The following is a 25129-nucleotide window of genomic DNA, read 5'->3' as shown; positions in this document are numbered from 1 at the left end:
TGATCAGGACAATTCTGGTATTAAAAATTTCTATTTTCTACTCGCATATAAAATACATGTTTAGTCTTAATAAACCATTTTATATCTTTGCTTCTCATCCAAATAAATTTTCTAAATAAACAAATTTCAAACAAAAAATTGAATAACAAACACGGGATTTCTGAAGTTAAATAGCATAAAAGTGAATGTTATGCCATGAAACTATGGTTTCTAAAGTTCTAAGTGGCTATACTAACAGATTTGAGAACATTATTCAGTTTTTATCATTAGATTAATCAGTAATAACTTTTACGTTAGATAATATATTTCCTGTTGCTTGATATAGTAATATGAGAAACTAATTAATCAATTGTCGATGTGTTTCTTATTTCTATAATATCTTACGCTTTTTTTGTGCACTCCCGCTAAAATATAAGCAACAAAGATAATGCACGGAATGAAACAGCAATTATTTAATGGATATAAGTGAAACAGATTCAAGAAGACAAACTAAGCCTTAGGCGAAATTCGAACCCGCATATTAGAGAGCAGGTTAACAGACAGCCTGCGCTAGCTGCTGTACCATACAGAGCGACAAAAATGTCAATCTCATACCAGGATTTTTTGTATAAAATGATTGGCTTGTCATCCCAGTTACCCAATATTTGAAATTCTAAAATAACTGAAGGGAAAAACATAAAAGGAGATTGCGCTGATTATTTTAATTCATTTTTGTCCAATTTAGAAGCAAGATTTTGCTTTAAACTGCAAAAGGAGTTCTGCAATTTTTATTTTTGAAAATAATGCACAGCTATTTTCAATTTCAATAACACGAGAGAGGTTTTAAACACGAATTATTTCGTACACGAGTTATTAACACAAGTAAAAGTTATTTGATCAGGACAATTCTGGTATTAAAAATTTCTATTTTCTACTCGCATATAAAATACATGTTTAGTCTTAATAAACCATTTTATATCTTTGCTTCTCATCCAAATAAATTTTCTAAATAAACAAATTTCAAACAAAAAATTGAATAACAAACACGGGATTTCTGAAGTTAAATAGCATAAAAGTGAATGTTATGCCATGAAACTATGGTTTCTAAAGTTCTAAGTGGCTATACTAACAGATTTGAGAACATTATTCAGTTTTTATCATTAGATTAATCAGTAATAACTTTTACGTTAGATAATATATTTCCTGTTGCTTGATATAGTAATATGAGAAACTAATTAATCAATTGTCGATGTGTTTCTTATTTCTATAATATCTTACGCTTTTTTTGTGCACTCCCGCTAAAATATAAGCAACAAAGATAATGCACGGAATGAAACAGCAATTATTTAATGGATATAAGTGAAACAGATTCAAGAAGACAAACTAAGCCTTAGGCGAAATTCGAACCCGCATATTAGAGAGCAGGTTAACAGACAGCCTGCGCTAGCTGCTGTACCATACAGAGCGACAAAAATGTCAATCTCATACCAGGATTTTTTGTATAAAATGATTGGCTTGTCATCCCAGTTACCCAATATTTGAAATTCTAAAATAACTGGAGGGAAATACATAACAGGAGATTGCGCTGATTATTTTAATTCATTTTTGTCCAATTTAGAAGCAAGATTTTGCTTTAAACTGCAAAAGGAGTTCTGCAATTTTTATTTCTGAAAATAATGCACAGCTATTTTCAATTTCAATAACACGAGAGAGGTTTTAAACACGAATTATTTCGTACACGAGTTATTAACACAAATAAAAGTTATTTGATCAGGACAATTCTGGTATTAAAAATTTCTATTTTCTACTCGCATATAAAGTACATGTTTAGTCTTAATAAAACCATTTTATATCTTTGCTTCTCATCCAAATAAATTTTCTAAATAAACAAATTTCAAACAAAAAATTGAATAACAAACACGGGATTTCTGAAGTTAAATAGCATAAAAGTGAATGTTATGCCATGAAACTATGGTTTCTAAAGTTCTAAGTGGCTATACTAACAGATTTGAGAACATTATTCAGTTTTTATCATTAGATTAATCAGTAATAACTTTTACGTTAGATAATATATTTCCTGTTGCTTGATATAGTAATATGAGAAACTAATTAATCAATTGTCGATGTGTTTCTTATTTCTATAATATCTTACGCTTTTTATGTGCACTCCCGCTAAAATATAAGCAACAAAGGTAATGCACGGAATGAAACAGCAATTACTTAATGGATATAAGTGAAACAGATTCAAGAAGACAAACTAAGCCTTAGGCTACATTCGAACCCGCATATTAGAGAGCAGGTTAATAGACAGCCTGCGCTAGCTGCTGTACCATACAGAGCGACAAAAATGTCAATCTCATACCAGGATTTTTTGTATAAAATGATTGGCTTGTCATCCCAGTTACGCAATATTTGAAATTCTAAAATAACTGGAGGGAAATACATAACAGGAGATTGCGCTGATTATTTTAATTCATTTTTGTCCAATTTAGAAGCAAGATTTTGCTTTAAACTGCAAAAGGAGTTCTGCAATTTTTATTTTTGAAAATAATGCACAGCTATTTTCAATTTCAATAACACGAGAGAGGTTTTAAACACGAATTATTTCGTACACGAGTTATTAACACAAGTAAAAGTTATTTGATCAGGACAATTCTGGTATTAAAAATTTCTATTTTCTACTCGCATATAAAATACATGTTTAGTCTTAATAAACCATTTTATATCTTTGCTTCTCATCCAAATAAATTTTCTAAATAAACAAATTTCAAACAAAAAATTGAATAACAAACACGGGATTTCTGAAGTTAAATAGCATAAAAGTGAATGTTATGCCATGAAACTATGGTTTCTAAAGTTCTAAGTGGCTATACTAACAGATTTGAGAACATTATTCAGTTTTTATCATTAGATTAATCAGTAATAACTTTTACGTTAGATAATATATTTCCTGTTGCTTGATATAGTAATATGAGAAACTAATTAATCAATTGTCGATGTGTTTCTTATTTCTATAATATCTTACGCTTTTTTTGTGCACTCCCGCTAAAATATAAGCAACAAAGATAATGCACGGAATGAAACAGCAATTATTTAATGGATATAAGTGAAAGAGATTCAAGAAGACAAACTAAGCCTTAGGCGACATTCGAACCCGCATATTAGAGGGCAGGTTAATAGACAACCTGCGCTAGCTGCTGTACCATACAGAGTGACAAAAATGTCAATCTCATACCAGGATTTTTTGTATAAAATGATTGGCTTGTCATCCCAGTTACCCAATATTTGAAATTCTAAAATAACTGGAGGGAAATACATAACAGGAGATTGCGCTGATTATTTTAATTCATTTTTGTCCAATTTAGAAGCAAGAATTTGCTTTAAACTGCAAAAGGAGTTCTGCAATTTTTATTTCTGAAAATAATGCACAGCTATTTTCAATTTCAATAACACGAGAGAGGTTTTAAACACGAATTATTTCGTACACGAGTTATTAACACAAATAAAAGTTATTTGATCAGGACAATTCTGGTATTAAAAATTTCTATTTTCTACTCGCATATAAAATACATGTTTAGTCTTAATAAACCATTTTATATCTTTGCTTCTCATCCAAATAAATTTTCTAAATAAACAAATTTCAAACAAAAAATTGCATAACAAACACGGGATTTCTGAAGTTAAATAGCATAAAAGTGAATGTTATGCCATGAAACTATGGTTTCTAAAGTTCTAAGTGGCTATACTAACAGATTTGAGAACATTATTCAGTTTTTATCATTAGATTAATCAGTAATAACTTTTACGTTAGATAATATATTTCCTGTTGCTTGATATAGTAATATGAGAAACTAATTAATCAATTGTCGATGTGTTTCTTATTTCTATAATATCTTGCGCTTTTTATGTGCACTCCCGCTAAAATATAAGCAACAAAGGTAATGCATGGAATGAAACAGCAATTATTTAATGGATATAAGTGAAACAGATTCAAGAAGACAAACTGAGCCTTAGGCTACATTCGAACCCGCATATTAGAGTGCAGGTTAATAGACAGCCTGCGCTAGCTGCTGTACCATACAGAGCGACAAAAATGTCAATCTCATACCAGGATTTTTTGTATAAAATGATTGGCTTGTCATCCCAGTTACCCAATATTTGAAAATCTAAAATTACTGGAGGGGAAAACAAAACAGGAGATTGCGCTGATTATTTTAATTCATTTTTGTCCAATTTAGGAGCAGGATTTTGCCTTAAACTGCAAAAAGAGTTCTGAAATTTTTACTTCTGAAAATAATGCACAGCTATTTTGAATTTCAATAACACGAGAGAGGTTTTAAACACGAATTATTTCGTACACGAGTTATTAACACAAGTCAAAGTTATTTGATCAGGACAATTCTGGTATTAAAAATTTCTATTTTCTACTCGCATATAAAATACATGTTTAGTCTTAATAAAACCATTTTATATCTTTGCTTCTCATCCAAATAAATTTTCTAAATAAACAAATTTCAAACAAAAAATTGAATAACAAACACGGGATTTCTGAAGTTAAATAGCATAAAAGTGAATGTTATGCCATGAAACTATGGTTTCTAAAGTTCTAAGTGGCTATACTAACAGATTTGAGAACATTATTCAGTTTTTATCATTAGATTAATCAGTAATAACTTTTACGTTAGATAATATATTTCCTGTTGCTTGATATAGTAATATGAGAAACTAATTAATCAATTGTCGATGTGTTTCTTATTTCCATAATATCTTACGCTTTTTTTGTGCACTCCCGCTAAAATATAAGCAACAAAGATAATGCACGGAATGAAACAGCAATTATTTAATGGATATAAGTGAAACAGATTCAAGAAGACAAACTAAGCCTTAGGCGACATTCGAACCCGCATATTAGAGGGCAGGTTAATAGACAGCCTGCGCTAGCTGCTGTACCATACAGAGTGACAAAAATGTCAATCTCATACCAGGATTTTTTGTATAAAATGATTGGCTTGTCATCCCAGTTACCCAATATTTGAAATTCTAAAATAACTGGAGGGAAAAACATAACAGGAGATTGCGCTGATTATTTTAATTCATTTTTGTCCAATTTAGGGGCAGGATTTTGCTTTAAACTGCAAAAAGAGTTCTGAAATTTTTACTTCTGAAAATATTGCACAGCTATTTTCAATTTCAATAACACGAGAGAGGTTTTAAACACGAATTATTTCGTACACGAGTTATTAACACAAGTCAAAGATATTTGATCAGGACAATTCTGGTATTAAAAATTTCTATTTTCTACTCGCATATAAAATACATGTTTAGTCTTAATAAAACCATTTTATATCTTTGCTTCTCATCCAAATAAATTTTCTAAATAAACAAATTTCAAACAAAAAATTGAATAACAAACAAGGGATTTCTGAAGTTAAATAGCATAAAACTGAATGTTATGCCATGAAACTATGGTTTCTAAAGTTCTAAGTGGCTATACTAACAGATTTGAGAACATTATTCAGTTTTTATCATTAGATTAATCAGTAATAACTTTTACGTTAGATGATATATTTCCTGTTGCTTGATATAGTAATATGAGAAACTAATTAATCAATTGTCGATGTGTTTCTTATTTCCATAATATCTTACGCTTTTTTTGTGCACTCCCGCTAAAATATAAGCAACAAAGATAATGCACGGAATGAAACAGCAATTATTTAATGGATATAAGTGAAACAGATTCAAGAAGACAAACTAAGCCTTAGGCGACATTCGAACCCGCATATTAGAGGGCAGGTTAATAGACAGCCTGCGCTAGCTGCTGTACCATACAGAGTGACAAAAATGTCAATCTCATACCAGGATTTTTTGTATAAAATGATTGGCTTGTCATCCCAGTACCCAATATTTGAAATTCTAAAATAACTGGAGGGAAAAACATAACAGGAGATTGCGTTGATTATTTTAATTCATGTTGTTCATGTTAATTGTTCAATTTAGGAGCAGGATTTTGCTTTAAACTGCAAAAAGAGTTCTGAAATTTTAACTTCTGAAAATAATGCACAGCTATTTGCAATTTCAATAACACGAGAGAGGTTTTAAACACGAATTATTTCGTACACGAGTTATTAACACAAGTCAAAGTTATTTGATCAGGACAATTCTGGTATTAAAAATTTCTATTTTCTACTCGCATATAAAATACATGTTTAGTCTTAATAAAACCATTTTATCTTTGCTTCTCATCCAAATAAATTTTCTAAATAAACAAATTTCAAACAAAATTGTCGATGTGTTTCTTATTTCTATAATATCTTACGCTTTTTATGTGCACTCCCGCTAAAATATAAGCAAAAAGGTAATGCACGGAATGAAACAGCAATTACTTAATGGATATAAGTGAAACAGATTCAAGAAGACAAACTAAGCCTTAGGCTACATTCGAACCCGCATATTAGAGAGCAGGTTAATAGACAGCCTGCGCTAGCTGCTGTACCATACAGAGCGACAAAAATGTCAATCTCATACCAGGATTTTTTGTATAAAATGATTGGCTTGTCATCCCAGTTACCCAATATTTGAAATTCTAAAATAAATGGAGGGAAAAACATAACAGGAGATTGCGCTGATTATTTTAATTCATTTTTGTCCAATTTAGAAGCAAGATTTTGCTTTAAACTGCAAAAGGAGTTCTGCAATTTTTATTTTTGAAAATAATGCACAGCTATTTTCAATTTCAATAACACGAGAGAGGTTTTAAACACGAATTATTTCGTACACGAGTTATTAACACAAGTAAAATTTGTTTGATCAGGACAATTCTGGTATTAAAAATTTCTATTTTCTACTCGCATATAAAATACATGTTTAGTCTTAATAAAACCATTTTATATCTTTGCTTCTCATCCAAATAAATTTTCTAAATAAACAAATTTCAAACAAAAAATTAAATAACAAACACGGGATTTCTGAAGTTAAATAGCATAAAAGTGAATGTTATGCCATGAAACTATGGTTTCTAAAGTTCTAAGTGGCTATACTAACAGATTTGAGAACATTATTCAGTTTTTATCATTAGATTAATCAATAATAACTTTTACGTTAGATAATATATTTCCTGTTGCTTGATATAGTAATATGAGAAACTAATTAATCAATTGTCGATGTGTTTCTTATTTCCATAATATCTTACGCTTTTTTTGTGCACTCCCGCTAAAATATAAGCAACAAAGATAATGCACGGAATGAAACAGCAATTATTTAATGGATATAAGTGAAACAGATTCAAGAAGACAAACTAAGCCTTAGGCGACATTCGAACCCGCATATTAGAGGGCAGGTTAATAGACAGCCTGCGCTACCTGCTGTACCATACAGAGTGACAAAAATGTCAATCTCATACCAGGATTTTTTGTATAAAATGATTGGCTTGTCATCCCAGTTACCCAATATTTGAAATTCTAAAATAACTGGAGGGAAAAACATAACAGGAGATTGCGCTGATTATTTTAATTCATTTTTGTCCAATTTAGGGGCAGGATTTTGCTTTAAACTGCAAAAAGAGTTCTGAAATTTTTACTTCTGAAAATATTGCACAGCTATTTTCAATTTCAATAACACGAGAGAGGTTTTAAACACGAATTATTTCGTACACGAGTTATTAACACAAGTCAAAGATATTTGATCAGGACAATTCTGGTATTAAAAATTTCTATTTTCTACTCGCATATAAAATACATGTTTAGTCTTAATAAAACCATTTTATATCTTTGCTTCTCATCCAAATAAATTTTCTAAATAAACAAATTTCAAACAAAAAATTGAATAACAAACACGGGATTTCTGAAGTTAAATAGCATAAAAGTGAATGTTATGCCATGAAACTATGGTTTCTAAAGTTCTAAGTGGCTATACTAACAGATTTGAGAACATTATTCAGTTTTTATCATTAGATTAATCAGTAATAACTTTTACGTTAGATAATATATTTCCTGTTGCTTGATATAGTAATATGAGAAACTAATTAATCAATTGTCGATGTGTTTCTTATTTCCATAATATCTTACGCTTTTTTTGTGCACTCCCGCTAAAATATAAGCAACAAAGATAATGCACGGAATGAAACAGCAATTATTTAATGGATATAAGTGAAACAGATTCAAGAAGACAAACTAAGCCTTAGGCGACATTCGAACCCGCATATTAGAGGGCAGGTTAATAGACAGCCTGCGCTAGCTGCTGTACCATACAGAGTGACAAAAATGTCAATCTCATACCAGGATTTTTTGTATAAAATGATTGGCTTGTCATCCCAGTTACCCAATATTTGAAATTCTAAAATAACTGGAGGGAAAAACATAACAGGAGATTGCGCTGATTATTTTAATTCATTTTTGTCCAATTTAGGGGCAGGATTTTGCTTTAAACTGCAAAAAGAGTTCTGAAATTTTTACTTCTGAAAATATTGCACAGCTATTTTCAATTTCAATAACACGAGAGAGGTTTTAAACACGAATTATTTCGTACACGAGTTATTAACACAAGTCAAAGATATTTGATCAGGACAATTCTGGTATTAAAAATTTCTATTTTCTACTCGCATATAAAATACATGTTTAGTCTTAATAAAACCATTTTATATCTTTGCTTCTCATCCAAATAAATTTTCTAAATAAACAAATTTCAAACAAAAAATTGAATAACAAACAAGGGATTTCTGAAGTTAAATAGCATAAAACTGAATGTTATGCCATGAAACTATGGTTTCTAAAGTTCTAAGTGGCTATACTAACAGATTTGAGAACATTATTCAGTTTTTATCATTAGATTAATCAGTAATAACTTTTACGTTAGATGATATATTTCCTGTTGCTTGATATAGTAATATGAGAAACTAATTAATCAATTGTCGATGTGTTTCTTATTTCCATAATATCTTACGCTTTTTTTGTGCACTCCCGCTAAAATATAAGCAACAAAGATAATGCACGGAATGAAACAGCAATTATTTAATGGATATAAGTGAAACAGATTCAAGAAGACAAACTAAGCCTTAGGCGACATTCGAACCCGCATATTAGAGGGCAGGTTAATAGACAGCCTGCGCTAGCTGCTGTACCATACAGAGTGACAAAAATGTCAATCTCATACCAGGATTTTTTGTATAAAATGATTGGCTTGTCATCCCAGTTACCCAATATTTGAAATTCTAAAATAACTGGAGGGAAAAACATAACAGGAGATTGCGTTGATTATTTTAATTCATTTTTGTCCAATTTAGGGGCAGGATTTTGCTTTAAACTGCAAAAAGAGTTCTGAAATTTTTACTTCTGAAAATATTGCACAGCTATTTTCAATTTCAATAACACGAGAGAGGTTTTAAACACGAATTATTTCGTACACGAGTTATTAACACAAGTCAAAGATATTTGATCAGGACAATTCTGGTATTAAAAATTTCTATTTTCTACTCGCATATAAAATACATGTTTAGTCTTAATAAAACCATTTTATATCTTTGCTTCTCATCCAAATAAATTTTCTAAATAAACAAATTTCAAACAAAAAATTGAATAACAAACAAGGGATTTCTGAAGTTAAATAGCATAAAACTGAATGTTATGCCATGAAACTATGGTTTCTAAAGTTCTAAGTGGCTATACTAACAGATTTGAGAACATTATTCAGTTTTTATCATTAGATTAATCAGTAATAACTTTTACGTTAGATGATATATTTCCTGTTGCTTGATATAGTAATATGAGAAACTAATTAATCAATTGTCGATGTGTTTCTTATTTCCATAATATCTTACGCTTTTTTTGTGCACTCCCGCTAAAATATAAGCAACAAAGATAATGCACGGAATGAAACAGCAATTATTTAATGGATATAAGTGAAACAGATTCAAGAAGACAAACTAAGCCTTAGGCGACATTCGAACCCGCATATTAGAGGGCAGGTTAATAGACAGCCTGCGCTAGCTGCTGTACCATACAGAGTGACAAAAATGTCAATCTCATACCAGGATTTTTTGTATAAAATGATTGGCTTGTCATCCCAGTTACCCAATATTTGAAATTCTAAAATAACTGGAGGGAAAAACATAACAGGAGATTGCGTTGATTATTTTAATTCATTTTTGTCCAATTTAGGGGCAGGATTTTGCTTTAAACTGCAAAAAGAGTTCTGAAATTTTTACTTCTGAAAATATTGCACAGCTATTTTCAATTTCAATAACACGAGAGAGGTTTTAAACACGAATTATTTCGTACACGAGTTATTAACACAAGTCAAAGATATTTGATCAGGACAATTCTGGTATTAAAAATTTCTATTTTCTACTCGCATATAAAATACATGTTTAGTCTTAATAAAACCATTTTATATCTTTGCTTCTCATCCAAATAAATTTTCTAAATAAACAAATTTCAAACAAAAAATTGAATAACAAACACGGGATTTCTGAAGTTAAATAGCATAAAAGTGAATGTTATGCCATGAAACTATGGTTTCTAAAGTTCTAAGTGGCTATACTAACAGATTTGAGAACATTATTCAGTTTTTATCATTAGATTAATCAGTAATAACTTTTACGTTAGATAATATATTTCCTGTTGCTTGATATAGTAATATGAGAAACTAATTAATCAATTGTCGATGTGTTTCTTATTTCCATAATATCTTACGCTTTTTTTGTGCACTCCCGCTAAAATATAAGCAACAAAGATAATGCACGGAATGAAACAGCAATTATTTAATGGATATAAGTGAAACAGATTCAAGAAGACAAACTAAGCCTTAGGCGACATTCGAACCCGCATATTAGAGGGCAGGTTAATAGACAGCCTGCGCTAGCTGCTGTACCATACAGAGTGACAAAAATGTCAATCTCATACCAGGATTTTTTGTATAAAATGATTGGCTTGTCATCCCAGTTACCCAATATTTGAAATTCTAAAATAACTGGAGGGAAAAACATAACAGGAGATTGCGCTGATTATTTTAATTCATTTTTGTCCAATTTAGGGGCAGGATTTTGCTTTAAACTGCAAAAAGAGTTCTGAAATTTTTACTTCTGAAAATATTGCACAGCTATTTTCAATTTCAATAACACGAGAGAGGTTTTAAACACGAATTATTTCGTACACGAGTTATTAACACAAGTCAAAGATATTTGATCAGGACAATTCTGGTATTAAAAATTTCTATTTTCTACTCGCATATAAAATACATGTTTAGTCTTAATAAAACCATTTTATATCTTTGCTTCTCATCCAAATAAATTTTCTAAATAAACAAATTTCAAACAAAAAATTGAATAACAAACAAGGGATTTCTGAAGTTAAATAGCATAAAACTGAATGTTATGCCATGAAACTATGGTTTCTAAAGTTCTAAGTGGCTATACTAACAGATTTGAGAACATTATTCAGTTTTTATCATTAGATTAATCAGTAATAACTTTTACGTTAGATGATATATTTCCTGTTGCTTGATATAGTAATATGAGAAACTAATTAATCAATTGTCGATGTGTTTCTTATTTCCATAATATCTTACGCTTTTTTTGTGCACTCCCGCTAAAATATAAGCAACAAAGATAATGCACGGAATGAAACAGCAATTATTTAATGGATATAAGTGAAACAGATTCAAGAAGACAAACTAAGCCTTAGGCGACATTCGAACCCGCATATTAGAGGGCAGGTTAATAGACAGCCTGCGCTAGCTGCTGTACCATACAGAGTGACAAAAATGTCAATCTCATACCAGGATTTTTTGTATAAAATGATTGGCTTGTCATCCCAGTTACCCAATATTTGAAATTCTAAAATAACTGGAGGGAAAAACATAACAGGAGATTGCGTTGATTATTTTAATTCATGTTGTTCATGTTAATTGTTCAATTTAGGAGCAGGATTTTGCTTTAAACTGCAAAAAGAGTTCTGAAATTTTAACTTCTGAAAATAATGCACAGCTATTTGCAATTTCAATAACACGAGAGAGGTTTTAAACACGAATTATTTCGTACACGAGTTATTAACACAAGTCAAAGTTATTTGATCAGGACAATTCTGGTATTAAAAATTTCTATTTTCTACTCGCATATAAAATACATGTTTAGTCTTAATAAAACCATTTTATCTTTGCTTCTCATCCAAATAAATTTTCTAAATAAACAAATTTCAAACAAAATTGTCGATGTGTTTCTTATTTCTATAATATCTTACGCTTTTTATGTGCACTCCCGCTAAAATATAAGCAAAAAGGTAATGCACGGAATGAAACAGCAATTACTTAATGGATATAAGTGAAACAGATTCAAGAAGACAAACTAAGCCTTAGGCTACATTCGAACCCGCATATTAGAGAGCAGGTTAATAGACAGCCTGCGCTAGCTGCTGTACCATACAGAGCGACAAAAATGTCAATCTCATACCAGGATTTTTTGTATAAAATGATTGGCTTGTCATCCCAGTTACCCAATATTTGAAATTCTAAAATAAATGGAGGGAAAAACATAACAGGAGATTGCGCTGATTATTTTAATTCATTTTTGTCCAATTTAGAAGCAAGATTTTGCTTTAAACTGCAAAAGGAGTTCTGCAATTTTTATTTTTGAAAATAATGCACAGCTATTTTCAATTTCAATAACACGAGAGAGGTTTTAAACACGAATTATTTCGTACACGAGTTATTAACACAAGTAAAATTTGTTTGATCAGGACAATTCTGGTATTAAAAATTTCTATTTTCTACTCGCATATAAAATACATGTTTAGTCTTAATAAAACCATTTTATATCTTTGCTTCTCATCCAAATAAATTTTCTAAATAAACAAATTTCAAACAAAAAATTGAATAACAAACACGGGATTTCTGAAGTTAAATAGCATAAAAGTGAATGTTATGCCATGAAACTATGGTTTCTAAAGTTCTAAGTGGCTATACTAACAGATTTGAGAACATTATTCAGTTTTTATCATTAGATTAATCAATAATAACTTTTACGTTAGATAATATATTTCCTGTTGCTTGATATAGTAATATGAAAAACTAATTAATCAATTGTCGATGTGTTTCTTATTTCCATAATATCTTACGCTTTTTTTGTGCACTCCCGCTAAAATATAAGCAACAAAGATAATGCACGGAATGAAACAGCAATTATTTAATGGATATAAGTGAAACAGATTCAAGAAGACAAACTAAGCCTTAGGCGACATTCGAACCCGCATATTAGAGGGCAGGTTAATAGACAGCCTGCGCTAGCTGCTGTACCATACAGAGTGACAAAAATGTCAATCTCATACCAGGATTTTTTGTATAAAATGATTGGCTTGTCATCCCAGTTACCCAATATTTGAAATTCTAAAATAACTGGAGGGAAAAACATAACAGGAGATTGCGCTGATTATTTTAATTCATTTTTGTCCAATTTAGGGGCAGGATTTTGCTTTAAACTGCAAAAAGAGTTCTGAAATTTTTACTTCTGAAAATATTGCACAGCTATTTTCAATTTCAATAACACGAGAGAGGTTTTAAACACGAATTATTTCGTACACGAGTTATTAACACAAGTCAAAGATATTTGATCAGGACAATTCTGGTATTAAAAATTTCTATTTTCTACTCGCATATAAAATACATGTTTAGTCTTAATAAAACCATTTTATATCTTTGCTTCTCATCCAAATAAATTTTCTAAATAAACAAATTTCAAACAAAAATTTGAATAACAAACAAGGGATTTCTGAAGTTAAATAGCATAAAACTGAATGTTATGCCATGAAACTATGGTTTCTAAAGTTCTAAGTGGCTATACTAACAGATTTGAGAACATTATTCAGTTTTTATCATTAGATTAATCAGTAATAACTTTTACGTTAGATAATATATTTCCTGTTGCTTGATATAGTAATATGAGAAACTAATTAATCAATTGTCGATGTGTTTCTTATTTCCATAATATCTTACGCTTTTTTTGTGCACTCCCGCTAAAATATAAGCAACAAAGATAATGCACGGAATGAAACAGCAATTATTTAATGGATATAAGTGAAACAGATTCAAGAAGACAAACTAAGCCTTAGGCGACATTCGAACCCGCATATTAGAGGGCAGGTTAATAGACAGCCTGCGCTAGCTGCTGTACCATACAGAGTGACAAAAATGTCAATCTCATACCAGGATTTTTTGTATAAAATGATTGGCTTGTCATCCCAGTTACCCAATATTTGAAATTCTAAAATAACTGGAGGGAAAAACATAACAGGAGATTGCGCTGATTATTTTAATTCATTTTTGTCCAATTTAGGGGCAGGATTTTGCTTTAAACTGCAAAAAGAGTTCTGAAATTTTTACTTCTGAAAATATTGCACAGCTATTTTCAATTTCAATAACACGAGAGAGGTTTTAAACACGAATTATTTCGTACACGAGTTATTAACACAAGTCAAAGATATTTGATCAGGACAATTCTGGTATTAAAAATTTCTATTTTCTACTCGCATATAAAATACATGTTTAGTCTTAATAAAACCATTTTATATCTTTGCTTCTCATCCAAATAAATTTTCTAAATAAACAAATTTCAAACAAAAATTTGAATAACAAACAAGGGATTTCTGAAGTTAAATAGCATAAAACTGAATGTTATGCCATGAAACTATGGTTTCTAAAGTTCTAAGTGGCTATACTAACAGATTTGAGAACATTATTCAGTTTTTATCATTAGATTAATCAGTAATAACTTTTACGTTAGATAATATATTTCCTGTTGCTTGATATAGTAATATGAGAAACTAATTAATCAATTGTCGATGTGTTTCTTATTTCCATAATATCTTACGCTTTTTTTGTACACTCCCGCTAAAATATAAGCAACAAAGATAATGCACGGAATGAAACAGCAATTATTTAATGGATATAAGTGAAACAGATTCAAGAAGACAAACTAAGCCTTAGGCGACATTCGAACCCGCATATTAGAGGGCAGGTTAATAGACAGCCTGCGCTAGCTGCTGTACCATACAGAGTGACAAAAATGTCAATCTCATACCAGGATTTTTTGTATAAAATGATTGGCTTGTCATCCCAGTTACCCAATATTTGAAATTCTAAAATAACTGGAGGGAAAAACATAACAGGAGATTGCGTTGATTATTTTAATTCATGTTGTTCATGTTAATTGTTCAATTTAGGAGCAGGATTTTGCTTTAAACTGCAAAAAGAGTTCTGAAATTTTTACTTCTGAAAATAATGCACAGCTATTTTCAATTTCAATAACACGAGAGAGGTTTTAAACACGAATTATTTCGTACACGAGTTATTAACACAAGTCAAAGTTATTTGATCAGGACAATTCTGGTATTAAAAATTTCTATTTTCTACTCGCATATAAAATACATGTTTAGTCTTAATAAACCATTTTATATCTTTGCTTCTCATCCAAATAAATTTTCTAAATAAACAAATTTCAAACAAAAAATTGAATAACAAACACGGGATTTCTGAAGTTAAATAGCATAAAAGTGAATGTTATGCCATGAAACTATTGTTTCTAAAGTTCTAAGTGGCTATACTAACAGATTTGAGAACATTATTCAGTTTTTATCATTAGATTAATCAGTAATAACTTTTACGTTAGATAATATATTTCCTGTTGCTTGATATAGTAATATGAGAAACTAATTAATCAATTGTCGATGTGTTTCTTATTTCCATAATATCTTACGCTTTTTTTGTGCACTCCCGCTAAAATATAAGCAACAAAGATAATGCACGGAATGAAACAGCAATTATTTAATGGATATAAGTGAAACAGATTCAAGAAGACAAACTAAGCCTTAGGCAACATTCGAACCCGCATATTAGAGGGCAGGTTAATAGACAGCCTGCGCTAGCTGCTGTACCATACAGAGTGACAAAAATGTCAATCTCATACCAGAATTTTTTGTATAAAATGATTGGCTTGTCATCCCAGTTACCCAATATTTGAAATTCTAAAATAACTGGAGGGAAAAACATAACAGGAGATTGCGTTGATTATTTTAATTCATGTTGTTCATGTTAATTGTTCGGAGGCCCACCAGCGGCCGAGCGGTAAAGACGCTGAACACTGGTAGTTCGGTCCGAGGTTCGAATCCCGCGAACGGGCTGGCTGCATGGGCGTTTTCGTGGTTTTCCTCATGTGTAACGTGTATACGAGCCAGTTTCCCTTAGAAAGTCCTCCACGAAAGGCATCCCTCCCCTTAGGCAGATAGCCCTAGTGCGCTTTGCCATAATTAAATACACACACACACATGTTAATTGTTCAATTTAGGAGCAGGATTTTGCTTTAAACTGCAAAAAGAGTTCTGAAATTTTTACTTCTGAAAATAATGCACAGCTATTTTCAAATTCAATAACACGAGAGAGGTTTTAAACACGAATTATTTCGTACACGAGTTATTAACACAAGTCAAAGTTATTTGATCAGGACAATTCTGGTATTAAAAATTTCTATTTTCTACTCGCATATAAAATACATGTTTAGTCTTAATAAAACCATTTTATCTTTGCTTCTCATCCAAATAAATTTTCTAAATAAACAAATTTCAAACAAAATTGTCGATGTGTTTCTTATTTCTATAATATCTTACGCTTTTTATGTGCACTCCCGCTAAAATATAAGCAACAAAGGTAATGCACGGAATGAAACAGCAATTACTTAATGGATATAAGTGAAACAGATTCAAAAAGACAAACTAAGCCTTAGGCTACATTCGAACCCGCATATTAGAGAGCAGGTTAATAGACAGCCTGCGCTAGCTGCTGTACCATACAGAGCGACAAAAATGTCAATCTCATACCAGTATTTTTTTTATAAAATGATTGCCTTGTCATCCCAGTTACCCAATATTTGAAATACTAAAATAACTGGGGGGAAAACATAACAGGAGATTGCGCTGATTATTTTAATTCATTTTAGTCCAATTTAGAAGCAAGATTTTGCTTTAAACTGCAAAAAGAGTTCTGAAATTTTTACTTCTGAAAATAATGCACAGCTATTTTCAATTTCAATAACACGAGAGAGGTTTTAAACACGAATTATTTCGTACACTACTTATTAACACAAGTCAAAGTTATTTGATCAGGACAATTCTGGTATTAAAAATTTCTATTTTCTACTCGCATATAAAATACATGTTTAGTCTTAATAAAACCATTTTATCTTTGCTTCTCATCCAAATAAATTTTCTAAATAAACAAATTTCAAACAAAATTGTCGATGTGTTTCTTATTTCTATAATATCTTACGCTTTTTATGTGCACTCCCGCTAAAATATAAGCAACAAAGGTAATGCACGGAATGAAACAGCAATTACTTAATGGATATAAGTGAAACAGATTCAAGAAGACAAACTAAGCCTTAGGCTACATTCGAACCCGCATATTAGAGAGCAGGTTAATAGACAGCCTGCGCTAGCTGCTGTACCATACAGAGCGACAAAAATGTCAATCTCATACCAGGATTTTTTGTATAAAATGACTGGCTTGTCATCCCAGTTACCCAATATTTGAAATTCTAAAATAAATGGAGGGAAAAACATAACAGGAGATTGCGCTGATTATTTTAATTCATTTTTGTCCAATTTAGAAGCAAGATTTTGCTTTAAACTGCAAAAGGAGTTCTGCAATTTTTATTTTTGAAAATAATGCACAGCTATTTTCAATTTCAATAACACGAGAGAGGTTTTAAACACGAATTATTTCGTACACGAGTTATTAACACAAGTAAAATTTGTTTGATCAGGACAATTCTGGTATTAAAAATTTCTATTTTCTACTCGCATATAAAATACATGTTTAGTCTTAATAAAACCATTTTATATCTTTGCTTCTCATCCAAATAAATTTTCTAAATAAACAAATTTCAAACAAAAAATTGAATAACAAACACGGGATTTCTGAAGTTAAATAGCATAAAAGTGAATGTTATGCCATGAAACTATGGTTTCTAAAGTTCTAAGTGGCTATACTAACAGATTTGAGAACATTATTCAGTTTTTATCATTAGATTAATCAGTAATAAATTTTACGTTAGATGATATATTTCCTGTTGCTTGATATAGTAATATGAGAAACTAATTAATCAATTGTCGATGTGTTTCTTATTTCCATAATATCTTACGCTTTTTTTGTGCACTCCCGCTAAAATATAAGCAACAAAGATAATGCACGGAATGAAACAGCAATTATTTAATGGATATAAGTGAAACAGATTCAAGAAGACAAACTAAGCCTTAGGCGACATTCGAACCCGCATATTAGAGGGCAGGTTAATAGACAGCCTGCGCTAGCTGCTGTACCATACAGAGTGACAAAAATGTCAATCTCATACCAGGATTTTTTGTATAAAATGATTGGCTTGTCATCCCAGTTACCCAATATTTGAAATTCTAAAATAACTGGAGGGAAAAACATAACAGGAGATTGCGTTGATTATTTTAATTCATGTTGTTCATGTTAATTGTTCAATTTAGGAGCAGGATTTTGCTTTAAACTGCAAAAAGAGTTCTGAAATTTTTACTTCTGAAAATAATGCACAGCTATTTTCAATTTCAATAACACGAGAGAGGTTTTAACCACGAATTATTTCGTACACGAGTTATTAACACAAGTCAAAGTTATTTGATCAGGACAATTCTGGTATTAAAAATTTCTATTTTCTACTCGCATATAAAATACATGTTTAGTCTTAATAAAACCATTTTATCTTTGCTTCTCATCCAAATAAATTTTCTAAATAAACAAATTTCAAACAAAATTGTCGATGTGTTTCTTATTTCTATAATATCTTACGCTTTTTATGTGCACTCCCGCTAAAATATAAGCAACAAAGGTAATGCACGGAATGAAACAGCAATTATTTAATGGATATAAGTGAAACAGATTCAAGAAGACAAACTAAGCCTTAGGCGACATTCGAACCCGCATATTAGAGGGCAGGTTAATAGACAGCCTGCGCTAGCTGCTGTACCATACAGAGTGACAAAAATGTCAATCTCATACCAGGATTTTTTGTATAAAATGATTGGCTTGTCATCCCAGTTACCCAATATTTGAAATTCTAAAATAACTGGAGGGAAAAACATAACAGGAGATTGCGCTGATTATTTTAATTCATTTTTGTCCAATTTAGGGGCAGGATTTTGCTTTAAACTGCAAAAAGAGTTCTGAAATTTTTACTTCTGAAAATATTGCACAGCTATTTTCAATTTCAATAACACGAGAGAGGTTTTAAACACGAATTATTTCGTACACGAGTTATTAACACAAGTCAAAGATATTTGATCAGGAGAATTCTGGTATTAAAAATTTCTATTTTCTACTCGCATATAAAATACATGTTTAGTCTTAATAAAACCATTTTATATCTTTGCTTCTCATCCAAATAAATTTTCTAAATAAACAAATTTCAAACAAAAAATTGAATAACAAACAAGGGATTTCTGAAGTTAAATAGCATAAAACTGAATGTTATGCCATGAAACTATGGTTTCTAAAGTTCTAAGTGGCTATACTAACAGATTTGAGAACATTATTCAGTTTTTATCATTAGATTAATCAGTAATAAATTTTACGTTAGATGATATATTTCCTGTTGCTTGATATAGTAATATGAGAAACTAATTAATCAATTGTCGATGTGTTTCTTATTTCCATAATATCTTACGCTTTTTTTGTGCACTCCCGCTAAAATATAAGCAACAGAGATAATGCACGGAATGAAACAGCAATTATTTAATGGATATAAGTGAAACAGATTCAAGAAGACAAACTAAGCCTTAGGCGACATTCGAACCCGCATATTAGAGGGCAGGTTAATAGACAGCCTGCGCTAGCTGCTGTACCATACAGAGTGACAAAAATGTCAATCTCATACCAGGATTTTTTGTATAAAATGATTGGCTTGTCATCCCAGTTACCCAATATTTGAAATTCTAAAATAACTGGAGGGAAAAACATAACAGGAGATTGCGTTGATTATTTTAATTCATGTTGTTCATGTTAATTGTTCAATTTAGGAGCAGGATTTTGCTTTAAACTGCAAAAAGAGTTCTGAAATTTTTACTTCTGAAAATAATGCACAGCTATTTTTAATTTCAATAACACGAGAGAGGTTTTAAACACGAATTATTTCGTACACGAGTTATTAACACAAGTCAAAGTTATTTGATCAGGACAATTCTGGTATTAAAAATTTCTATTTTCTACTCGCATATAAAATACATGTTTAGTCTTAATAAAACCATTTTATCTTTGCTTCTCATCCAAATAAATTTTCTAAATAAACAAATTTCAAACAAAATTGTCGATGTGTTTCTTATTTCTATAATATCTTACGCTTTTTATGTGCACTCCCGCTAAAATATAAGCAACAAAGGTAATGCACGGAATGAAACAGCAATTACTTAATGGATATAAGTGAAACAGATTCAAGAAGACAAACTAAGCCTTAGGCTACATTCGAACCCGCATATTAGAGAGCAGGTTAATAGACAGCCTGCGCTAGCTGCTGTACCATACAGAGCGACAAAAATGTCAATCTCATACCAGGATTTTTTGTATAAAATGATTTACTTGTCATCCCAGTTACCCAATATTTGAAATTCTAAAATAAATGGAGGGAAAAACATAACAGGAGATTGCGCTGATTATTTTAATTCATTTTTGTCCAATTTAGAAGGAAGATTTTGGTTTAAACTGCAAAAGGATTTCTGCAATTTTTATTTCTGAAAATAATGCACAGCTATTTTCAATTTCAATAACACGAGAGAGGTTTTAAACACGAATTATTTCGTACACGAGTTATTAACACAAGTAAAAGTTATTTGATCAGGACAATTCTGGTATTAAAAATTTCTATTTTCTACTCGCATATAAAATACATGTTTAGTCTTAATAAACCATTTTATATCTTTGCTTCTCATCCAAATAAATTTTCTAAATAAACAAATTTCAAACAAAAAATTGAATAACAAACACGGGATTTCTGAAGTTAAATAGCATAAAAGTGAATGTTATGCCATGAAACTATGGTTTCTAAAGTTCTAAGTGGCTATACTAACAGATTTGAGAACATTATTCAGTTTTTATCATTAGATTAATCAGTAATAACTTTTACGTTAGATAATATATTTCCTGTTGCTTGATATAGTAATATGAGAAACTAATTAATCAATTGTCGATGTGTTTCTTATTTCCATAATATCTTACGCTTTCTTTGTGCACTCCCGCTAAAATATAAGCAACAAAGATAATGCACGGAATGAAACAGCAATTATTTAATGGATATAAGTGAAACAGATTCAAGAAGACAAACTAAGCCTTAGGCGAAATTCGAACCCGCATATTAGAGGGCAGGATAATAGACAACCTGCGCTAGCTGCTGTACCATACAGAGTGACAAAAATGTCAATCTCATACCAGGATTTTTTGTATAAAATGATTCACTTGTCATCCCAGTTACCCAATATTTGAAATTCTAAAATAACTGGAGGGAAAAACATAACAGGAGATTGCGCTGATTATTTTAATTCATTTTTGTCCAATTTAGGAGCAGGATTTTGCTTTAAACTGCAAAAAGAGTTCTGAAATTTTTACTTCTGAAAATAATGCACAGCTATTTTCAATTTCAATAACACGAGAGAGGTTTTAAACACGAATTATTTCGTACACGAGTTATTAACACAAGTAAAAGTTATTTGATCAGGACAATTCTGGTATTAAAAATTTCTATTTTCTACTCGCATATAAAATACATGTTTAGTCTTAATAAAACCATTTTATATCTTTGCTTCTCATCCAAATAAATTTTCTAAATAAACAAATTTCAAACAAAATTGTCGATGTGTTTCTTATTTCTATAATATCTTACGCTTTTTATGTGCACTCCCGCTAAAATATAAGCAACAAAGATAATGCACGGAATGAAACAGCAATTATTTAATGGATATAAGTGAAACAGATTCAAGAAGACAAACTAAGCCTTAGGCTACATTCGAACCCGCATATTAGAGAGCAGGTTAATAGACAGCCTGCGCTAGCTGCTGTACCATACAGAGCGACAAAAATGTCAATCTCATACCAGGATTTTTTGTATAAAATGATTGGCTTGTCATCCCAGTTACCCAATATTTGAAATTCTAAAATAAATGGAGGGAAAAACATAACAGGAGATTGCGCTGATTATTTTAATTCATTTTTGTCCAATTTAGAAGCAAGATTTTGCTTTAAACTGCAAAAGGAGTTCTGCAATTTTTATTTCTGAAAATAATGCACAGCTATTTTCAATTTCAATAACACGAGAGAGGTTTTAAACACGAATTATTTCGTACACGAGTTATTAACACAAGTAAAAGTTATTTGATCAGGACAATTCTGGTATTAAAAATTTCTATTTTCTATTCGCATATAAAATACATGTTTAGTCTTAATAAAACCATTTTATATCTTTGCGTCTCATCCAAATAAATTTTCTAAATAAACAAATTTCAAACAAAAAATTGAATAACAAACACGGGATTTCTGAAATTAAATAGCATAAAATTGAATGTTATGCCATGAAACTATGGTTTCTAAAGTTCTAAGTGGCTATACTAACAGATTTGAGAACATTATTCAGTTTTCATCATTAGATTAATCAGTAATAACTTTTACGTTAGATAATATATTTCCTGTTGCTTGATATAGTAATATGAGAAACTAATTAATAAATTGTCGATGTGTTTCTTATTTCTATAATATCTTACGCTTTTTTTGTGCACTCCCGCTAAAATATAAGCAACAAAGGTAATGCACGGAATGAAACAGCAATTATTTAATGGATATAAGTGAAACAGATTCAAGAAGACAAACTAAGCCTTAGGCGACATTCGAACCCGCATATTAGAGGGCAGGTTAATAGACAGCCTGCGCTAGCTGCTGTACCATACAGAGTGACAAAAATGTCAATCTCATACCAGGATAAAATGATTGGCTTGTCATCCCAGTTACCCAATATTTGAAATTCTAAATCAACTGGAGGGAAAAACATAACAGGAGATTGCGCTGATTATTTTAATTCATTTTTGTCCAATTTAGGAGCAGGATTTTGCTTTAAACTGCAAAAAGAGTTCTGAAATTTTTACTTCTGAAAATAATACCAGGATAAAATGATTGGCTTGTCATCCCAGTTACCCAATATTTGAAATTTTTAAATAACTGGAGGGAAAAACATAACAGGAGATTGCGCTGATTATTTTAATTCATGTTGTTCATATTAATTGTTCAATTTAGGAGCAGGATTTTCTTTAAACTGCAAAAAGAGTTCTGAAATTTTTACTTCTGAAAATAATGCACAGCTATTTTCAATTTCAATAACACGAGAGAGGTTTTAAACACGAATTATTTCGTACACAAGTTATTTACACAAGTCAAAGTTATTTGATCAGGACAATTCTGGTATTAAAAATTTCTATTTTCTACTCGCATATAAAATACATGTTTAGTCTTAATAAAACCATTTTATCTTTGCTTCTCATCCAAATAAATTTTCTAAATAAACAAATTTCAAACAAAATTGTCGATGTGTTTCTTATTTCTATAATATCTTACGCTTTTTATGTGCACTCCCGCTAAAATATAAGCAACAAAGGTAATGCACGGAATGAAACAGCAATTATTTAATGGATATAAGTGAAACAGATTCAAGAAGACAAACTAAGCCTTAGGCTACATTCGAACCCGCATATTAGAGTGCAGGTTAATAGACAGCCTGCGCTAGCTGCTGTACCATACAGAGCGACAAAAATGTCAATCTCATACCAGGATTTTTTGTATAAAATGATTGGCTTGTCATCCCAGTTACCCAATATTTGAAATTCTAAAATAAATGGAGGGAAAAACATAACAGGAGATTGCGCTGATTATTTTAATTCACTTTTGTCCAATTTAGAAGCAAGATTTTGCTTTAAACTGCAAAAGGAGTTCTGCAATTTTTATTTCTGAAAATAATGCACAGCTATTTTCAATTTCAATAACACGAGAGAGGTTTTAACACGAATTATTTCGTACACGAGTTATTAACACAAGTCAAAGTTATTTGATCAGGACAATTCTGGTATTAAAAATTTCTATTTTCTACTCGCATATAAAATACATGTTTAGTCTTAATAAAACCATTTTATCTTTGCTTCTCATCCAAATAAATTTTCTAAATAAACAAATTTCAAACAAAATTGTCGATGTGTTTCTTATTTCTATAATATCTTACGCTTTTTATGTGCACTCCCGCTAAAATATAAGCAACAAAGGTAATGCACGGAATGAAACAGCAATTATTTAATGGATATAAGTGAAACAGATTCAAGAAGACAAACTAAGCCTTAGGCGACATTCGAACCCGCATATTAGAGGGCAGGTTAATAGACAGCCTGCGCTAGCTGCTGTACCATACAGAGTGACAAAAATGTCAATCTCATACCAGGATTTTTTGTATAAAATGATTGGCTTGTCATCCCAGTTACCCAATATTTGAAATTCTAAAATAACTGGAGGGAAAAACATAACAGGAGATTGCGCTGATTATTTTAATTCATTTTTGTCCAATTTAGGGGCAGGATTTTGCTTTAAACTGCAAAAAGAGTTCTGAAATTTTTACTTCTGAAAATATTGCACAGCTATTTTCAATTTCAATAACACGAGAGAGGTTTTAAACACGAATTATTTCGTACACGAGTTATTAACACAAGTCAAAGATATTTGATCAGGACAATTCTGGTATTAAAAATTTCTATTTTCTACTCGCATATAAAATACATGTTTAGTCTTAATAAAACCATTTTATATCTTTGCTTCTCATCCAAATAAATTTTCTAAATAAACAAATTTCAAACAAAAAATTGAATAACAAACAAGGGATTTCTGAAGTTAAATAGCATAAAACTGAATGTTATGCCATGAAACTATGGTTTCTAAAGTTCTAAGTGGCTATACTAACAGATTTGAGAACATTATTCAGTTTTTATCATTAGATTAATCAGTAATAAATTTTACGTTAGATGATATATTTCCTGTTGCTTGATATAGTAATATGAGAAACTAATTAATCAATTGTCGATGT

The sequence above is a fragment of the Stegodyphus dumicola genome, chromosome 8 (genome assembly GCF_044657685.1).
Source record: "Stegodyphus dumicola isolate Sdum_Otavi_A_Nest chromosome 8, ASM4465768v1".
In the NCBI taxonomy this organism is placed as follows: Eukaryota; Metazoa; Arthropoda; class Arachnida; order Araneae; family Eresidae; genus Stegodyphus; species Stegodyphus dumicola.
This window is presented reverse-complemented; position numbering follows the sequence as displayed.